Source organism: Pteropus alecto, unplaced genomic scaffold, assembly GCF_000325575.1.
Source record: "Pteropus alecto unplaced genomic scaffold, ASM32557v1 scaffold270, whole genome shotgun sequence".
Lineage (NCBI taxonomy): Eukaryota > Metazoa > Chordata > Mammalia > Chiroptera > Pteropodidae > Pteropus > Pteropus alecto.
In genome coordinates this window covers 7,308,671-7,328,550 of record NW_006430735.1, presented here as the reverse complement: position 1 = coordinate 7,328,550, position 19,880 = coordinate 7,308,671, and the positions used below count along the sequence as shown (strand labels likewise).

Sequence of the window (19,880 nt, the reverse complement as noted above, 5' to 3'; positions counted from 1 at the left end):
AAACGACCCAAAGCTCCTTATTTCTCTCCTCAGCAGTTCCCCATTTCTTGTAATGTTTGGAAGCCTTGAAAATAGCTTCTGTCCCAACTTGTGTAGTCTTTTCTCCAAAAGCAAATGCTATAATAGTTTCCTCAATCGTAGGTTCAGACCTCAGGTGAAAGCTTTTGGAAGCTAATTAGCATGGTAAGGAGTCTGGAGCATTTGGGTGAGTCACAGTCATGCTTCCTAAGGGACAAGAAAATGTCTTGTTGCTAGTGGTCTTTAACAAGTGCTGTTTCCTCACTTAGTTTAAACAGAGCTAGAACTGCATTGCATTGTCTTCTCTATATTTAATAGAAATCTTGTTTATATCATCTCTTTAAAATATCTATCCTTTTGGGACAGTATTCTAATGTCTTATTTCTTAAAATAGATTTCTACCTATTTTGGAAAACGTTTAAAAGTTAGCTTTTTCGTATTAATAACTGAACTAAATTGTAACAAATTCTCGTTGTAGAACTTACTATAGACTCAAATTTTTCTTTTTTGACCTAGTTTAATCCTCTTTTCTTAGTTTAATATGAATTTCCCCTTTGCTTCCAGAGTGAGAATTGCATTACATATATTGACTGTCTAGTATATATAATCAAGATATGAAGCAAATGAATATTTACTAAATGCCAAGAATGTGACAATGTTTGCCATATAGTTAGTAAGAACAGTTGAATAATTCAAATTATGAAAGTTATTTCTTGGTTAGGAATGTGTTCGGTAACAGAAATCCTGACTTGAATGGCTTAAACAAATAGAGGTTTGTGTTTCTCATGTAACAAGAAGTCCAGAGGTAGGGAGTTACTGGCATGTGATAATCAGGGCCAACATCTCTGGGGTTCGGTGCACCTTTTTTTCGTTCTTGTTGCTTTATGATCACAAAATAGCTGCTGCAACTCCAAGCATCATGCCCATGCTCAAAGAGGGAAGAATGGATATTGGGTGGGCAAAAGTATCTACTCCAGTCATACTACTAGTCAAAGGAAGAAAGAAAGAAAGAGAAGAAAGAATATTAATGTGGGTTACAAAAACTAGAAAACGATTTATGGCAGAGGTAGAACATAAGCTGGACTATAAGATAACTAAAGCAATTATATCCATAAAAGAATAATGACAGAACAATTTAAGGGAAGAACAGAAGCTTAAAAGCATTAACATATATGTCATCTATGGAAAAAGCCACTACATTGTGAATTCCTTAATTCTCTGAAGGAAGAAGTAAGCCTTATTTCTATTTATTTTCCTAGCATCTTACACGTAGTAGATGCTTATTGAATCATAGTAAATAAATCCATAATATTCCAACCAAGAAGTCAAGACATGATTTAACAAATCATGGAGATAATAGAACAGAAATTTTTAAATTTAGGACTCCTTGGCAATGCCAGGATAAAGGGAAACACTAATATAGTCTGGCTGTCTTCCAGAATACTTGTTGGGAAGTAATGGAATCTGGAATGCTTAAGCAAGGTAGACCAAGAAATGGAGGCTGAAATACCAAGTTAAGAATTTGAACTTGATCTGTTAAAGCCAAGATTATGTTTCTGGAATCAAACTTTGATAACACACAAACAATAGTCCCCAACAGGCCCTCCGATTATTAGAAGTATCTAGCCTGTTGCTGTCACTTGCTCTTCTTTTCTCTACGTTCTGTTCTCTGTGACTTTTAGAGATTTCCAATGTGAAAAGAGCTTCGGAAAAATGAAAAGTAGCTTATTGGAGATTCCTAGATTCCTATTTTACAATCATTGAAATTTTACATTTATTCAGTTTGTTTTATGCCACTCTGCTGCAGTTTTTAGATTATTAAAATAATTTTGACTATAAATTGTTTACATTCTAATCAAGAATTTAAACATCTCGATGGATTAAATATTTAAAAAAATAATAATGCTGTCCAGAAAAAAAAATTAAGTCAGTCCAAAGGATAGTTAGACTTGCTTTTATTGTTGTGAGGCTGATTTAACCAGACAACTCAGTCAAGAGTCAAACAAACTCATTTCTGCAAATACCACACAAGTAACTTCCACTAGAAGGAAATTGCCTCACTATAGGCCTGCTTATTTTTTATTTAACGAAGGATAGAGTGTCTTGTCCTGTTTTGTTTACTGAATCCTGGAATTTAAATTCGGCTTCTGGTCTACAATATAATAGACTGAAATAATAAATAAAAGTAATTTCATTTTTGAATTGTGCCTTCATGAGTCCCATATAATTTCAAGAACTTGACATTACTTTTGGTTTTTATGACCTTAATTTTACCTGAAAAATAAGGCGATAGACACAGTATTAAAATGTGCAAGCTTCGTAACGGCATTTCTAGCACACGTATGGTCTATGGCCATTTAATGAAGTTTCCTTGTAACTAGGTTTCAGCCTCCCTGGTTAGATTAGAATACTGCAGATGGTTTGAACTGAAGAGTACTTCTTATTTTGACAAATGAACATCTATTTTGTTTTCATTGGTTGAGTGATATATTTTCAGTGGCAGTTCTTTAACAACTCCTGTAAAGACTTGTACCATTATTAATATTACACTTACATAAGTAACTCAGTTTATCTGGGCATCAGTTTTATCATCTGCAAAATGAGGTAACTAGACTTACATGGTCTCTAGCTACTTTCAGTTTTAAAGTTGTATGATCTCATTTTTCCATTCAATTCAACAAATATTAATTGAATACTTACATAATACAAACCAATATTGTAAGACCTGGATGGATACAGGGATGAATATGTGATCTTTTCGTGCAAATAGCTTATAATTGATGCATTCAAGATTGAGATGTGTATTTCCTAACACATATTAGCTCCTAATGTTCGGGATGTCATTTATGAACGAAGGTATATGATTTATTCCAAAGGGGGCAGATATTCATTCATTCATTTATTAATGTTTCTCATACTGGATTTGAAGAACCATAAATGGGGGCAGAACTATCATTTTAATAATGTATCCCACCTCATTGCAAGGAATTTAGAGCATTCCAGAACAACTGATTATCTCATTCCTTATCTCTAAGGAAGTTCAATACGTGTAAAAACAGATAAATATAGTTATCTTCATATAATGATTAGATAACTGGCCCCTAAATTTCCTGGAGTTGTAGAGTGAGCCAGTGAGTGAGCACAGGTGAAAATCTTGGAACTCTCACTCCAGGAACGCACAACCAGCTTCCTTTATGTATGACAGTTTCTTTTAGCAAGTTCTGTAGAGCCTGATTGGTAAACCACCACCTTCAACACTCCATCCTTCCTTACTTCCTATCCAAACAGCAGCTGAGCCATTGATGATGTCAGATGTATCAGCAGGAGAAAAAAATAGTGTAGGGGAAAAATGTAATGTGTGCAGCAACGGGTGGGATAGGCAAGCTGTGATACAGTGGTATAATGTTTCAGTCTTTGGTTTGCATTAAAACTAAGAAGTGAAGGAAAGTTGGAGCCTCCTCATCATCGTAATCCGTAAACATTTGACTGTAGGCCCAGCAGCCGTAAAGAAACCTGCACTCTTCTAGGTGAAAACATCGCTCTAAACACTGCCACCCTCGACGTTTTGCCTCTGTTCTGCTATCACTAGAATTTTCCTAGCCTGCTTTTGACAGGAGTGAGGAACATAAGAAACGAATTTCTTTTTACAGATCTTGCAAGCAGCTCCTTGGAAACAGGTGATTATATTTCCTTCTTTACCTAAATCTTCCTAGGTAGTAAAAAAGTCATATCTATGTTTCATCCCATAATTTGCTTAGTGAAAAACATTGCATCTGAGGCCTAGGAAAATGTTTGGCCTTCACAATTGAATGTGTAAACAGGTGCATGCTGCAGTGGTCTGCCTGAGCAATGGCAGCCTCCTTCTGTGATTCTTGCGCCAGATTTCACGAGCACTTGTGAAGGAAAGTTCAGGTGATTCTTAAGCCATATTACCTGGTTACCGACCCAATTGCCTCCCTCCCATTCTGTGTTCTCAAAAAGAAATTGATTTAATAGATTCGAGATATTATTAAATACATTCTGCATTAATATTATATGTCCTCTTTGAATCCAAATGGCAATACAATAGAATTTCATTTTATAAGTAACACCTTTCAAGCTAACACCACAGGGCACAGTACAAAAGAATCAAAATAGAACACAAATGCTGTAATCAAATGCAGACCCCAGGAAGGCTGATTAAAAAGGCATGTCGCTAGTAAGAGCAGCCGACAGGGTAAGTATAGTGGGTCAGAGCAAGAAAGCCAGCTGAACAGAAGGGCGAACTGAAATAAAACGGACTTGCCTGCCTGATTCACGTGGACTTACGACTCTCCTTTGTCATCATCCCCTTTTGGACTTAGGAATTGCAGGGGAGAGGAGTGTGTCTGCGTTTGTTGGGGAGGTGGGGATCAAATGTATGTAGGGTCATGAGGTTTGTCCTCAGTCCTCACACGCAACACGAATTAAAGAAAATCCTAAAGACAACCACCAGCAGCTGTCAGCGATGCCTATAATATGATTGTGAGACAACTCAACAAGGCATGATTTGCTTGATAATACCACTGGTTTTCAAAAAAGGCAACTGTGAGGAAACAAGTAGATCCCGTCCATGATAGCAAGAACGGATGGTACTGTTATAACCAGGCGTGGAGAAACACAGAGGAGTGGGTGAGACGGGCGTTTTGTGGTCTTAGCCTGCTGGTAGACTCCTGCCCGTAGGACCCTCTTCTCACCCAGTTGCTTTCTGCGCTCTCAGCTCCTCACCACCACAGCCTTTTTTAATGTCAAGCGTTTGTGTTTTAGAGCTTCTGTCCTCTTAAAGGAATTAGGAATTAGGCAAATGGGCGGCGGGGGGGCGGGGGAGGCGGAGTATTTTGGCATATACCTCCCCATCTATATGGTATACAGTGAGCTTTAACAATGATCACTGTTACTTTGACGAATGCACCAAATTGGTCATTTACTGATGCTTCTCTGTTTCATACTGAGGGCAGAACAATATAGGACAGGAATCATAGGAAAAATTCCTTTCAAAATATACGATACATTTTTCTGAAAAATAGCAACCTATAGATCATAGTCATAGAACAGCAAATAGGAGTTCTACTGTCAATAAAAAGGAAAACTTATATTACAAATGATAATTGAGGGCATTTTTACCACTCCTGAAGCTGTGGGTTGTTTGCAATGACTCTCCTGATTACCCACTTCATTGAAATTCTGGACTGAGATCACTGATGCATAAATTTAGGTCAATAGTTTAGTATTTCTGTACATCTTTTTCTTAATTGGTCAATTATAAACAATAAAAATGTATGGGCAGCATTTGAAGGAAAAGATTGTTGTACAAATACTAGTATTACTACTTTTATTTAATAGAATATTATTTCCTTAATTCCGTCAGTATTTATTTAGTTATGCAGAGTCAATTTATTGGTATAGGTGAACAGTAATATAGTAAGTTGAGAACATTGTATTGTAACCTACAAAGTGAGTTATTTCATAAAGTATGTGAGCAAATAATGCTATGCCAGTTGTAATATACTGCCTCTCAGATCCAAATGTACCCTTCCTTGGCACTCTACAAAAGCATATCTGGGTCCTTTAAATATCCCACCCCACCCCCAGCTCTATGAATGTGCTTTGTCAATAGAGGATTCAGAGAGACTTTATAGGAGGAATAGGTTTTTCCTTCCTGGTTCCATGTACTCCTTTGATAGGCTCCTGCAGTGTGCATGGTTTCTCCAGGGCCTGACTCCTACAGCACGTGCAGCTGGCTTGGTACCCAGTAGCTAAAGCACAGATAGCTTCTCCAGTGCCTGGTGGCCAGCAGGTTCCCCTAGCACCCCCCACGCACTCACGCACGCATGCACATGCACACATACACACATTGGCTGGGTTAGGTGGTAGCATGCCTCAGATAAGACACCTCCCTTTGAACAGCTTTTCTAACACCCTAGAGTACAGATTTCCAGCAAGTTCTGCTGACACAGCTTCCCAGCAATTTCTCTGCCATTCATTCATTCAGTGGCTGTGCCTGGTCCAGCAAGGTCTAGATCCTAGTCCAGAGGTGGAGGAGACTCTTCCTTGGGTATTCTATCTCAGCCCTACAAATAGTTATGCTCTTTATATTTGCCTATTCTTATATAATTTAGAATTCTCTTTACTTCTTACTAGCTACTCCCTCATTACTCCAATCCTCTATTATAATTAATAATTCTTTATATTAAACTTTTCATATTCAAATTGCTATGTGGTTTCTTTCTCCTGATGGACCTTGACTGATACGTAAACAAAGAATATTAAAATAATCTATATTCTTTGGGAATAGGGGAAAGTAAATATGGTAAGCCATCTCTTTATGGAATGGATTAGCATTGGTACAATGTGCCTTATCAGATGAAGAAAAACTTTTGAGAATTTGATACTAATTGAAAGGTAAAATAATAATATGATGCTGCACACTATTTTTAACTATCATATGATTTTAAGGACCAATTTTTAAATATTTTACTTGACTTCACCAAGAGTTTTTTAAAATTTAAACTATAATAAAGCAAACAATGAAAGTCTAGACTCAAAAGTAGTTTGTTTGCCTTGAAAAGTTTTGCGGAATAATAACATTTGAATGCAAATTTGTCGATTATTAATGTTAGGGTAATAATGATATCCACCATTTATTGAGAACTCAGAAAGTACTCAGCACTTTTCATTGGTTTGTTGAATCCTGATAGCAATAGAGGTAGACACTGTTATTATCCCTGTTTTACAAATTGGAAAACAGAGGTTCAGAAGGTTAAGGAACTGGCCTAATTACGCGTAGTAATTTTCAGAGCTAGAATGTGAACCTAGATCTGCCCGTGAGCCCTGGTTCTTAACCACTGCACTTGGCTTCCAGAATGCTACCAGTGAAGCAAATAGCAAGTTGCCTGGGAGAACAAACACAGAATAATTGTTTTGTCGTTTTCATCAAAGATCCAGGAATGTATAGCGCACCCTGAGATATTTCTCAGACAGGTAATCTATTACTTTTGCCTAACGAGATATGGACAAACTGGGTGAACATCGGTGATCAGATCCCCAGAACCAAAGTGTTAACAGTGTATCGAAAACCCAGCAGCCTTTATTCAGAGCTGAATTGAAGGTAGATGAAATATTAACAGCCATTTCTAGCAGCGCAAAATGAAATATGAGATCCTATATCAGAAATTATTAGTAACCTGTTAAAAGAAATGCTGAAAAATGGCTGTTACCAAATTAAAACTGGGAAACAGAGCCCAAATGGGAAATTTCGAAAAGTTTGGAGGAAAATAAATGACAGATTGTCCTCTTGGCTCTTATTACTATGCCATCCTAAATCCTACTTGGCAATACATGGTGGAGGTGAAATAAGAACTGCATCACTGCCAGTGCTGGCCCTCAAATTTGTAGTCCTAAGTGTCTGTGATGGTGTCTGGGATTGATTAGAAAAGTAGTTCGAATTTGGTAGCATTTAGCTTTATCTAAATTGAAGAGTCTGGAGACTCTTATTATGAAAGGCTTCCTCTCATTTGTGAATTGGCCCCTTTGCTCCACTTTTGGATGGCTGGCTTCCTCCATGCCGAGCTGCACTAAATGCTCTACATGGGAAAGCTATTCTCCTTAAACGCCTTCAAATTTAAAGCATCTATCTGGACGCATTCATATTTATGACTCAAAATATCTAGCATCAAAAAAAAAAAAAAAAAAAAGAGGAAGAGAGGTTACAAATACCAAATACCGGGTAGTAAACGAAATATTTTTTTCATCAGGAACTGAGAGCAGAGAGATGACTATAAGCAGAGTTGTTGAGCAGTTAATGCCAGAGAAAAAAAGGAAATGAGCTATAGAACCATAGACTCTTAGTGTTGGCAGAGACTGTGGAGTTCCTGCAGTCCTACCCTATCATTTTTCAATGAAGAAACTAGACATGGGGAGTTGAGGGACTTGACTTGCCCTAGACACATAGTTGTTTACTGACAGTCGGGCCAAAAACGTTTCCCAACTCCAGTCTGTAACTCTGTAGTTCAGCGTGCTACTGCCATCTTCTACTGAAAATTAACACTAACCCAGCCTAGAACACAGAAGAATTCAGCAATAGGCGGGGAGCAAGAAAATTGATGAATTTTGAGATGGTTATCAGTCTGGGAAAAGAAGAGGAGAAATAGATAATCTTCCTTCATTGAGACTTGTTGGCCAAGCTTGTGCAAGATATTTTGTGTCTGTTTATTCCTCCATGCATTCCCACAAAAAATAATAAAATAATTTGACGTGTGTGTGTGTGTGTGTGTGTGTGTGTGTGTGTGTATGCATTTAAATTGGATTTGCTGAGAGAATTCTCCCACATACAGGTTAGCTCTCAGTGTAGACTGGTCTATGGGTGGCATTGCTATTGATCCCTATTATTTACATGAGCTTGACTTTCTTTCTCTAGCAGTGAAATGTGCTCCAGAGTTCTCATGGGAAGGTCTTCTCCATGGGACATTACAAACCGGGGACCGGATGTAGATTTAAGATGTAAGAATTAACTTCCATTGACCTTTGTATACTGTCAACCCCATGGAGAACTCGGGCCACATGTGGGCCTTTTAATCAGGCTCGTGAGTTAGGTGAAATAATTTTCTTTATTTGGAAGCACAGAGTAATTTTAAGTGAGCCAGTAGCAAAGAAGATATAATAAAAATGTCTCAATAGGATTCCCTGTGAAACAGCAGTACAGGTCTTTTAGACCAGTCAAATATTTTTCAGAACAGAGCAACCGGAAATGAGAGAATCAGACAGTATGATGAAAACTACAGATGGAATGCTTTGCATGAAAAGTGATTATATACAAGAGAGGGCTCAGGAGCGGGTAGGCGTGGAGCTGGAAAGGAGGGGGTAACTGAAATAAGAGAAGATAATACTTGACCAGTTCTAGTAAAATATTCCCTGCCACAACCACTGTTCCATGAAGAGATTGAGCCAAGAGGCCTGAATAAACTAACCTTAAGCTCAGAGCTGCCATTATTGTGGGAGGCATCGGGGAGAGCACATCCGGATTTGTGTTACACAGTAATCACTGCTGGGTGTCAGCATTCATCAGCCAGATGGTCAGGTCCACAATTAATCAATTAGGCTGGGATGATCAACTGGACTAAGTTTTCCCCTTTGGTAAAAAACCCTCATCATGCGGTCAAGGCCAATAGCACTTTTATCCTGTTGCTTTTGGAGAAGCTTCTAAAAATTCATTTTTTTTCTTTTTTAGGCTTCTAGTTACCGGATAGTGTTAAGCTTCAAGCCGCTTTGACAACATAGATACCCCCCAAAATTACACAATTTTAACATAACAGATTTTTAACATCCTTTGTGCTCAAGGATAATGTTTAACATACCCACACAGAAATAAGCTCTTCAAAGCAGCATTTTCTGAGGTGTGTTACCCCACTGATTTTACTCTAGTCTTCATATTGGCTCCACTCAATCCGGTGGAACAACAGTGGATGTGATTCTTTCACTGAGCACTTAGGAGGATGATATGATAGTCAAATAAAAATAATAGCAATTTATTGAGTGTTTGCAATGTGACACACACTGCCGTGATAAGGACCAACCATCAGCCAAACATTAATTCAGTCCTTACGATAATTCAATAAGACTGATAATATTCCATTTCAAAGAGAAGGAAACTGAAGGCTACAAAGTTCATTTGCCCAAGGTTAAGCATTTATTAAAGATGTATTGAGATGGTTTAATACTCTCTGGAATGAGACTAAATAAAATTTACATTTTCTTACACATCTGTACATCTCTAAGGGATAACAATTAGTAATATTTAGTGAGTCCTTATTATTCCTTGTCAAAGAACTTTAAAGATATCTTTTACTAGTGTTTCCCAACTCTGTTTATCTTATTCTCTTTGCCATGCTGTTCTTGCTACACACCACCTGACTTGAGATTGTATATTTCCTTATTTTGGGGCCATCAATACTGTTCACTGCTAATTCTCAGTCTCCACCTCAGTTTCTTTATCGAGATACGGTCTGTCTAAGTTTGTTTCAGACACTAAGACTTTTCTTTATCAGTTGGCTTATAGGACAGTTTGCCTTCTCCGAAACCAAATTTCTATTGCTAATTTATTTCTTATGTCAGACCTGGTTTTTCCCTCTAACTGTTTCATTTTCCCTCTCCTCTGGCTGTATTATAGAACTACTGCTCAGGGAGAGGTGTTTGAAACTCCTAGTGCTGAGAAGTGTCACTTCCTGATGGAAGTCTATACTGACCCCATTGAGTAGAAATATGGACATGTCATATTTCTCTAGTATTTCATCATTGAATCTATACCTCTCTTTTCTCTCAGTTCTTCTCTACCCACACCGAAGCGTGATTTAAGGAGTGCTTCTCTTTAACCATTCTGTGAACGGTATTTTGCAAACTATACAAGGACACTATTGACCCAAATGTATATCTTTGAGATACTAGGCTCTTACTTATATTATTTTATGTAGCATGAGGCTTCTTGTTACTTAAAGTGCAGTGCTTTGCTTTTATTTGTTTGTTTGTTTGGCTACTTACTAAATTGGAAATGCAATACCAAAAAACCAGGATAGTATATAGGTAACCACTGTTTCTTAAATCCAGTGCAAGAGCACATGGAAGAAAAGGTATTCCAGAAATCCAAATGAGCATCTTTTCTTCTCCAGGCCTCTACCAGTGCCCTCTTTTACTGATTGTGGTACTCTAATTCGTTCTTGCTGTGTTTGGTAGGCAGCTGTTTTGAGTCTTTCCCTTGCTGCTCCTTTTTCTGCAATCCTACAATCTTCACCCCAGAGCTGATGAGGCCCTTTCATTTTGACCTGCAGTATCTCCGTGTACTGCAGAGCTGAGCCCTGCCATCTCGACTGCCTTTCTGCTTCGATTTGCTCCTGACCTAAACCCCCCTGCTATTCCAGGCCTGGCCTCTCATGACCAGAGACTGCTGACTCATCCCGGCCTGTGCCAAGCTGTGCAGTCGCTTAGCGATGTGGACAGGAGTCGAAGGACTAGAATGAGATCACTGAACTCATTTCACTTGTTGCTTACGGTACAGTCCAGCATGAGCTGGAAATGTAGGAACCTCAGCCTCCCGAGCAGAAAGAGTAAGTAGATTAAACACACCGCATCACCAAGTCCTCAACAAGCAGTAGTCGGGTGGAGGGTGGGGCTGGCTTTCTCATGGCTGTGGCTAGGGCATTCCGGTTCACCAGGAGTGTTCCTTTGTCCTCTCTTCTTCCTCTCCTCCACAGTGGAACCCTCCCCCCTTCCCTGAACTTCCCTTCTGAAAATGTCCGGATGGCACAGCAATGATCTGGGCAGAAATGAAATTTTGCTAATAAGCAGCCTCCGCAAGAAATCCTGGAACAGTGACACTGTTGAAACTGCTTGCTTTAGTTTGTCTAGTGGGAACTCACATGAACTTCCCAATAGAATTCAAGGGGATGAAAAAATCTTTTTTTCTTCTCCTTTTCTTCTTGACTCCCTTTTTCTTTCTGTTTTGAGGGAGGTAGTTTCAGGAGACATGGCTGCATTCTGGTGTGGTGTAAAGTTTTCCGTCGGGAGACAATAATGTACATTCCTCTGGCAGGACGGGATGAGTTTTTTTTTTTTGTTTCTGTTGCTGTTGTTTATTTATAAGACATTTCCTCTCAGTTAGTGGAAGTTAGATCGTAAGAGGCTCCAGTGATTTTCCTTCCACCTCCCCTCCCTAATTTCTGTGCTTCAGCACTCTGGAACACTGTGAACTCGACAAACTAATCAGAGCAGGGAGCTTAGCAGCCAGGCCTGGATACTCTCAAGAGACTGTGCTGATTCTCAGTCGACACTCCTTGGATCAGGAACCACAGTCCTGGTGAGTGGTGAGGTTCCAGAATTTGATGTGTCAAGGATTCTATTCTTGGTGTTTCTGAGGCAGTCAGGAAATAACGGGAGTTTTTTTTTAAAGAAAAAAAAGGAATTTTTTTTTTTTAAAAAAAAGCTACCAAACTATCCAATGGAATGGTGAAGATTTTAGTGTGCACAGCCGAGAGCGCTCTATGGACAATGGCAGAGCCTTGAGTCTATGCTCAGGAGGAGCCTGCAGGCATGGGCTTCATGCTGCCACCGATGGATGTCAGCCTTGACATGCCTAGCACACATGCTGGTGGGAGGAGAGAGGTAGGTGAGTGAGTGGGAGCAGGGAGGTAGTATTCGGGGTGGTAGGAGGGGGAAGTGAAAGTGGGATTCATCATACATTTGAAGTTTCTTTCTACCAACTTTTCATGCATCTCTATTCTGAACATTTACATTATGGTCAGAATACTTACGTACTCAGTTAAGCAAAAGAGAAAAGTGGATGCATAGCAAGAGGATATTGTTAATACTGTTCTTCTAAAGATCACTTTGCTAAAAACCGGTTGCTTTTAAATGTTATAAGGACCCTCCCCTCACCCAACCTTTGAAAAATATTATTTGTCACACCCTCTCCTTTATTCTTCTGCATTCATGGTATCGAACAGAAGAATGCAATGAGAATCCTTATTTAGTTCCAGGGAAATTTATCATCCTGACATAGAAAAACTAGATGACTGTCCTCACAGTATTAAACCCAAATATAGTAGTGTCCTCAATATAAGAGACTCTGATTGAGTGTGCTCTGGGAAGTTGTCGAAGGAATGGAATGGGGGTGGTTGCATCCTGTCTAATACGAGACTAACAGAGGAGTCAACAGACCAGCTTTCAGAGTTGATATGTGCCTTCTGTGTCCTTATTAATAACTCACACAGTCCCTGGAAGTGGAATTTCACCTGGAATGTGTATTTGTCCTTTATAATCAGGTATCTACTTAGTTGTTCTTCCAGTGATATTTGATCTTACTGTGTTTTTTTGTCTTCTTTTCAATTTCAAGAATCTGGCATGCTCCAAAATATTGAGTGGGGGGGGGGAACATGGTGGCCATTAAAGCATTTGACTTTGTGGCAGCATCTGAAGTGAATTGCTCTTTGGAAAGAGGGAGGAGCCTTTGATGTCCCCAATATGGTTCTCATAGGCTAAAACTTCCAAGAACCACAATCTAGCCTAAGGGGCACTTACTCGATGTTCTTAAATATTTGGAAAGAGAGGCTATTTTATTGTTTTAGTTTTCCTTGCTATTAACACGCTGCCAGTAGATTTCTTCTAAAAGTTAAAAATGCTTTAGCAATAGTTGATTTTACATTTAACCAGATGTGTATTATGTGTGTCTGTTGTGTATACTCTCGTCCAAGCTGGTGCAGTCATTAAACATATTACATTGGTACTTAGCTTTGGAATTTTGTTTGCTACTCATAAACAATTCAGATTCTTAACCATATAACTCATGAATGCTCATGAATCTCAAGTTCCTTGCAGAGACTGCCCCCTGCTACAGCCTCATCAGGGTCTGTCAGTGACCTAGAACAAAGAGTCAGCTTCCTATCACAATTCCTATAGTTCGTGAGGCACATCAGATTCCTCAGCTGTCATTGTGATAGGAAGCAGTCTCAGTTTTATTAGGACCAGTATGCTAAAAGTTTAATGGTATGGAATAATATGTAATTTGCCTATTTCAGTTAGGCCATGTTAGTTATGACCATACTATTTGTATGTATAATGTTTCTTGGGGATTTTCCATTAAGTCTTTTGTTTTCTAAAGAAGGAAGTAGAATGGGAAAATGGCGTTAAATTTTTTAAAATATGGTATGAAAAAAGGTACCTAGCATTTAGTCCATTACCAACAAGACATACATAGGGGATTGTCCTTCCCTCAGTTAACACTCATGCTGCAAAGACTCCCAGGAGAATTGTTTGTCTGTGGTAGGGATGTCTATTAGGACTACATTGAGGGCAAGCTGGATCTCTAACACTTTGAAGGCTTTTTTTAATTGAACTCTTCTACGTGTGTATATAAAAATTTTTAAGTGTTGTTAAGCAGAGAATTGGCAAACACATATATCTAAGAGTATATCCCAAGAGATGACATTTCAAAAAGTAACCTGCTTGAGAGATTTACTATATTGTTGCCAAGACGTGGAGTTCCACGTGGCCATGGAAGAATCCCATGGCTAAGCTAGAGTATAAAATTAATTCGATCAGTATACCTCTGATAGAAAGGCAAGATAATGATGTATTTCTTTCTGTATAAATGGTTGTATCCATATCCGATTTTTTGGTACATATATTTAAACCGTCACAGTATACTATCAATAATTCAATTTTCTAGTGCTCATCCCGAAAATTTTAATTTCATTTCAGAAGATGCATATTGTAAAATGTATATTTTCTTGCATGCACGTTTTAGCTGTAGGCATTTTCTATATGTCATATTCATTTAATTAGGTAGTCACAATTAGACACAAAGACATTGCTAAATAAGAGAATTATGATTGACTCAGTAAGAAATCATTTTTTCTTATTTGTGTAGAAATGCTTCTTGATATTTATGTGATTCCTTTAAAAATACATGTTTTAAAAAGTTAATAAGGGGTTCATTCATTGTATCAAGTGATTGTGTATGTACATTATCTTGTAAATATGCCTATATATGTGAATACTCAAATACTTATATTAGGCTATTAAAAATATGACCAAATACTACCTAGACTTACTTGCTTTTGAATTCAAACATTTTTCAAATTGACCATAAGTGAAGTGTAGCTGACATTTTATCGCACTGATAACAGAAATTTTACACAGTTATTTATGAATAATACCTGCAAAAGGTAAAATTTGGTTAGCCGATAAGCTTGGTAATTATCCTTCATCGAATATGCATGTTAGGTTATATACCTAAATTCTATTATGCACAACCTCAAAATATTAATTGCTATATGTATAAAGCAGTTTAAAATTAAATAGAAAGAAATTAAATTGCTATTATCTTAAAATTGAAAATATATTTAATGAATTCGCTTTATTTTATAAGAATGAATTTATGTACAAATGACCCAGTTTATTCTAGTTTCTCAGCTATTTAGTTGTACTTTAAATACTTTGATGCTGTATTTACATATTAGCAACAGCAACTATAATTTTCCAGATAACTTTCAAGATACCTAGCCAAGTTATATCCTTGTCAAATAACACTTTTTTCTCTGAAGCTTTTCATAATAACCCAAACTAAAATTGAACTTCCCCTTCTGACATTGATAGCATTTAAAAAATCTATAGCTTTAATTTTTTTACTTATCACATACTGCTTTGAATTCAAGTTTTGATTTTTTTTTTTTTTGAATGTATGAAACAAGTGGTTAGGGTCCAGGTACTGCATTTTATGTTTTATCCCCCTCCCAACCAATGTCAAATTGCCTCAGTCTGACTAGAAGATCAATGAATAGGTGAGTGAATAAATGAATTGATGACTATCTAAATAGCAATACATTGACAAGGAATACATTTTGCTTATTATAATGGAAGAAATATATCCAGAAAACAAATCACAGATTCTTCTATACCTGAATCCCTTAAATTTACATATTAGATCTTCCAACTAGCAGATAGCATCTCCAGCCATTTGCTGAGGTAGCTTCTCTAATACCCGCAACGCCCAGGTGATTTCTGATGAGACATAGGTCAATAGTTCCATTCAATTTCCAGGACTCATGAGTGTAAGCCAAATAACCCATTTGGTCTGCTCACGTAGTCTGAAAGTACCAGTCTCGCCTATAATGTATTGACCGAAGGCCTCTCCAGCTTGTCAATATTTACTTACAGCCAGTGAAGGGTTCTTCCTTTTCTCAAACTGAGTGTCTAGGAAGCTCAGGCATGTCAGCTGTGGAAAGGCTTGAAGACTGGCTATGACTGGCCTGTGAACTAGATAAGGATGAGGCAGGGCAGACAGACAGCAAAATAAAGAGAGGGGCAAGAGGACAGTCAGTTAAACCATTTGCACTATCTTAACAAGCACTAATTAAATGCTCCGTTTTAGGCAAATAATAGCTGAAAATAGCTAAGTACAATTGTTCTCATGGATGAGTAGAGAAATTGGTAGGACGGCTTGGTGCTGCTTTAGTCATTGAGCCGAAGTATGCTTAACGCACCTTCAGTGCTCTGGGGACACTGGATAAGAGCGGCCCATTCCAGTACCCTAAACTGTATGCTACTGATATGAATCACATCCAGAGAGTAACTTCATATACAATGAAACAACCATAATAAGCAATAATTAAAAGAAACCAAAATATTGTGTAAAATGTGCTTTAGTTACATCTGTTATCAATGGTCAATCAACTTGGCAATCCCCACTACATCTAATTCTGTTTCCTACACTGAATTATTTTCTAGAGTTTCTAATATGGAGAAATAAAATGTGCTCATTTCATTTTCATCTCTTTTTATTTTCCCTACTTATCCTCTAGTAAACTGAATTCCTAGAGGTAAGCAGCCAGAGGGAGAAAGAGAAGGGATTCACATAATGGATAATTAACCCTTGAACAATGGAAAGTTAACTCTCCATAGACATGCCAAAAACTGAAATATTTTGTTGTTGCATTTGTTCTCCTTTGGGTGTTAACACATAGAGGACAACTCCATTAGCACAAACTTGGCTCCAAACAACTGGTTCATCCTCAAGCTACAAATGCCACACTCACCTTCCAGTTCACTCTGGCAGGATTTGTAGAGTGATGTCCTCTTGGGTAGTCATGTACGAACCACTCTGAGGGGCAAAATTGTATGAGTGCCTAATCCACTTTTGAAAATGAAAGAAAAGGATCTGTTTTATGAAAAGCACCTAATAAGGAAAGATGCAAATTATAATAAAAGTATTAGCCCTTTGCACCTCCTGTTAATTGCCTTCCTAGTCAAGAGGAATCAAACTAGTGTAATGAATGTTACAAGTACATCATGAACATAGTGCAAAGAAGCTTTTCTGCGTTTTAATAGTGAATCAAAAAGAGTAGCAAACATTAAGCTACCCATGTAGCTTTAATTTAGGTTCCTAACCTTTCTGGGACTCATCTACTGCATTTGTCTAATGAGAATAATGGTACCTATTCAACTTACTTACCACTGTTGTTATGAGGATCAGATTACAAAGACTGTGTCTTCATTACATTCATTAAACATGGATTTAACATTCATTCATTCATTCATTTTTTTATTTATTATTTCAAGAAACATTTTTAAACCTATACTCTGTCAGGTATTATTCTAGAAGCTAAAGATTGATTCATTTACTAACAAATATTTATTAAGGAGTACACACTATGTACCCGACAGTTTTCCAAAGAGGCTATCCTAAACAAAACAAACTGAAGTCTGTAGTCTCAAAATGCTTGATTTTTAGGCAGGAGAGGAAGACGACGAACAAGTACATATGTAAAATATATAGCATGTAAGATAGCGGTAAGTACTATGGAGAAAAGTGAAAGGGGAAAGAGAAAGTTTGTGAGATTGTGTGTGTGTATTGTGTGTGTGCGTGTGTGTGCGTGTGTGTGTGTGTCAAGGACAAAGTTGCAATTTTAAATTGGATGGTGAGGGAATGCGTCATTGAAAGGACAACATTTGAGAAAAGTGAAGAAGCAAGTTTTGTGGACATCTAGGCAAGAGCATTTTTGGCAGTGGAACCATCAGGTGCAAAGGTCCTGGACAAGAAAGTATCTAGCAAGTTTGAGTGAAAACAAGGAAGTCTTTGTGGCAGGATCACAGTGGGCCAGCAGGAGATCGGTAGGAGATGAGGTAGGGGAGGCAGTGGGGGTTTGGGCACATAGGCCTCGATATGCTGTTGTGAAGGTTTTGGCTTTGTCTATTACAATGCAAAGATGAATAATACATGGCCTCAAGTTGCTCACTAGAGGAGAGACAGATAAGGAAACGAATTTATATAACATCCTCTGCTAAGTATCATAATTTAAAGATGTTTCAGGAACCTCGGAGGCACAAAATAGTGAGTGTTTAGCTGAATGTACCTTGGAGTAGAGGGTCAAGGAAAGATTCACAGAAGAGCTAATAAATCCATGCTGGGCCTTGAAGGATTTTCCCAGATTGTCAGAGGGAAAAAGAGCATTTTGTAAGAGGACTAGCAGGGGCAAAGGCACTTAAACAGGAAATAGTATGGCAGAGTTGGGGACCAGTATTACTGATGTTTAGTGGAGGAGTGGGGAGAAATGATGCTGTAGATGTAGGCAGGGAATGATCATGTTGGTCCTCGATTGCCATGCAAAGAAATTTTAACTTTATCTTGTGGCATTTGGGGAGCTATCAAAAGGTTTTAAGTTGAGAAGGTTAATGATCAAATCGTGTAATAGAAGATCACCCTGGCAGCAAGATGGAGGAATGGGAGAATAGAGACAGGAAAATGAGTTAGGAGGCAACTGAAATTTGTTCAGACAGGAAACAATGAAGCCCTGAACTAGGACAATAACTGTGGGAATAGAGGAGGAGATGTATTAGAGGAGGAGAAATAAAAGGCAGAATGGACACAATTTAATAACCTTTGGGCTGGGAATCAAGAGAAGAAGGAATTTTTTGATTGCTCCCACGTTTCTGCCTTTTACAACTAAGCAAGAAAGCTTTGAGGAGGAGGAGCAGGTTTTGTAGGCTGAGGAAGATGATACATTAACTTTTGCATGTGTTGATTTTGAGATGTTGGGGGAGCATTCAGACTGCTGTTGGATTTAGGCTGTTGGATTTAGTCAGGAAAGCTGGAGATAGGTCAAGGAGAGAGATGAGTTTGGCAATCATCTGAATCATCAGCATCATGATAGTACTTAAAATTATGGAGTGGAATTTTCTCAAGGAAAATATCTTGACAGAAACCAAAAGGGTACACCACTTTTATGGAACAGAGAGAGAAAGCGTAGCTTTTGAGAAGATTATTGTGAGCAACGATTATGTGCCAGTAATTGTGCTAAGTGGTGGTGGAGCCAAGATGACTGGCATTCAGATCCTGTTCTGGAAGTTTGTACCAATATAAGAGGTTATTCTATTACTGTCCCCACCAACCAGGAGACAGCGATAACAGGAAATGCGCAAGCATAACAAGAAAGTTATGCAGAATATTACATCGAGGGAGATGGTTATAAAGACAGACTCCTGTAAAGCTTGCTACATGCTTTTTTGCTGTACAGTTCATTTCTGATCTCTCTAATACTTGTGTGTGTATATTCCAGAGTTAGCATGGGTTCAAGCTATTGGCAAAACAAGCCAGGTGTAAATTATGGTAGAATTGAAATCGATAGCGCTTTGAAGCACTGGAGTGCCCAGTTCACATCAGAGCGTGCGTCTGTGTTCACTGAAACATGGCTATCAAGTGCACCCCGAGTCATTAGATGTGTTATCCAGTGAATAACAGCATAATGATATTTTAGCAGAGCAGCCTTATGATAAATTCTGCTTTAGTGAAACTCCATATACAGAGCAATTTCTCCTGGCCATGTACATTGCATGGCAGAGAAAGGATATCCTGCTGCGTATCAGAAGGCTGTAATTTCATTTAGGGGTTCTATTGACATCGTAAACTGCAAGAGCAGAGCTCAAGTGGCTATTTAAGTCATAGAAACTTCAAGCTAAAATTACTGCCTAGTCCTAATCGCCACCTCCAGGGGACTCCTGCCTATACATATGTGCTTTATGTTTCTGTCTTTGCGTCTATAAATACTCAATCACTCCAGGGGCCGAGGTGATAAGCTGTCCTAAAATATGACAGGTATCTGTCACCTTTGCAGCTGGTACGGGCTTAGGGATAAAAGCAGTTCTATTATTCTTTGAAGGTCCAATGCTAAAAAGGGCCAGGAACCACTGACAAGTTTAGGGTATAGATGTTCCTGTTTTTCTGCTTGAAGACATTCTCTACTCGGTTTAAGGTAAGAATCTTCCAACATGTTGAGGCTAGAAAAGTGGAAACAATAAACATT

At 38.2% G+C, this 19,880-nt stretch overlaps 1 protein-coding gene across 18 annotated transcripts in view; it reads left to right on the top strand.

Annotated features, from left to right (window-relative positions):
- Window positions 1-19,880, top strand: part of ZBTB20 (zinc finger and BTB domain containing 20) — a 396,848-nt gene that overhangs the window by 117,165 nt on the left and 259,803 nt on the right. For 6 of the 18 annotated variants that reach the window (XM_025051373.1, XM_006905478.3, XM_006905479.3 and 3 more), the window contains exon 1: window positions 9,775-11,132. The exons of 8 other annotated variants lie outside the window; for them this stretch is intronic. The gene's annotated coding sequence lies outside the window, so the exon portion shown is untranslated. 4 more of the 18 variants (XM_025051353.1, XM_025051368.1, XM_025051349.1 and 1 more) reach the window with 2 other exon arrangements.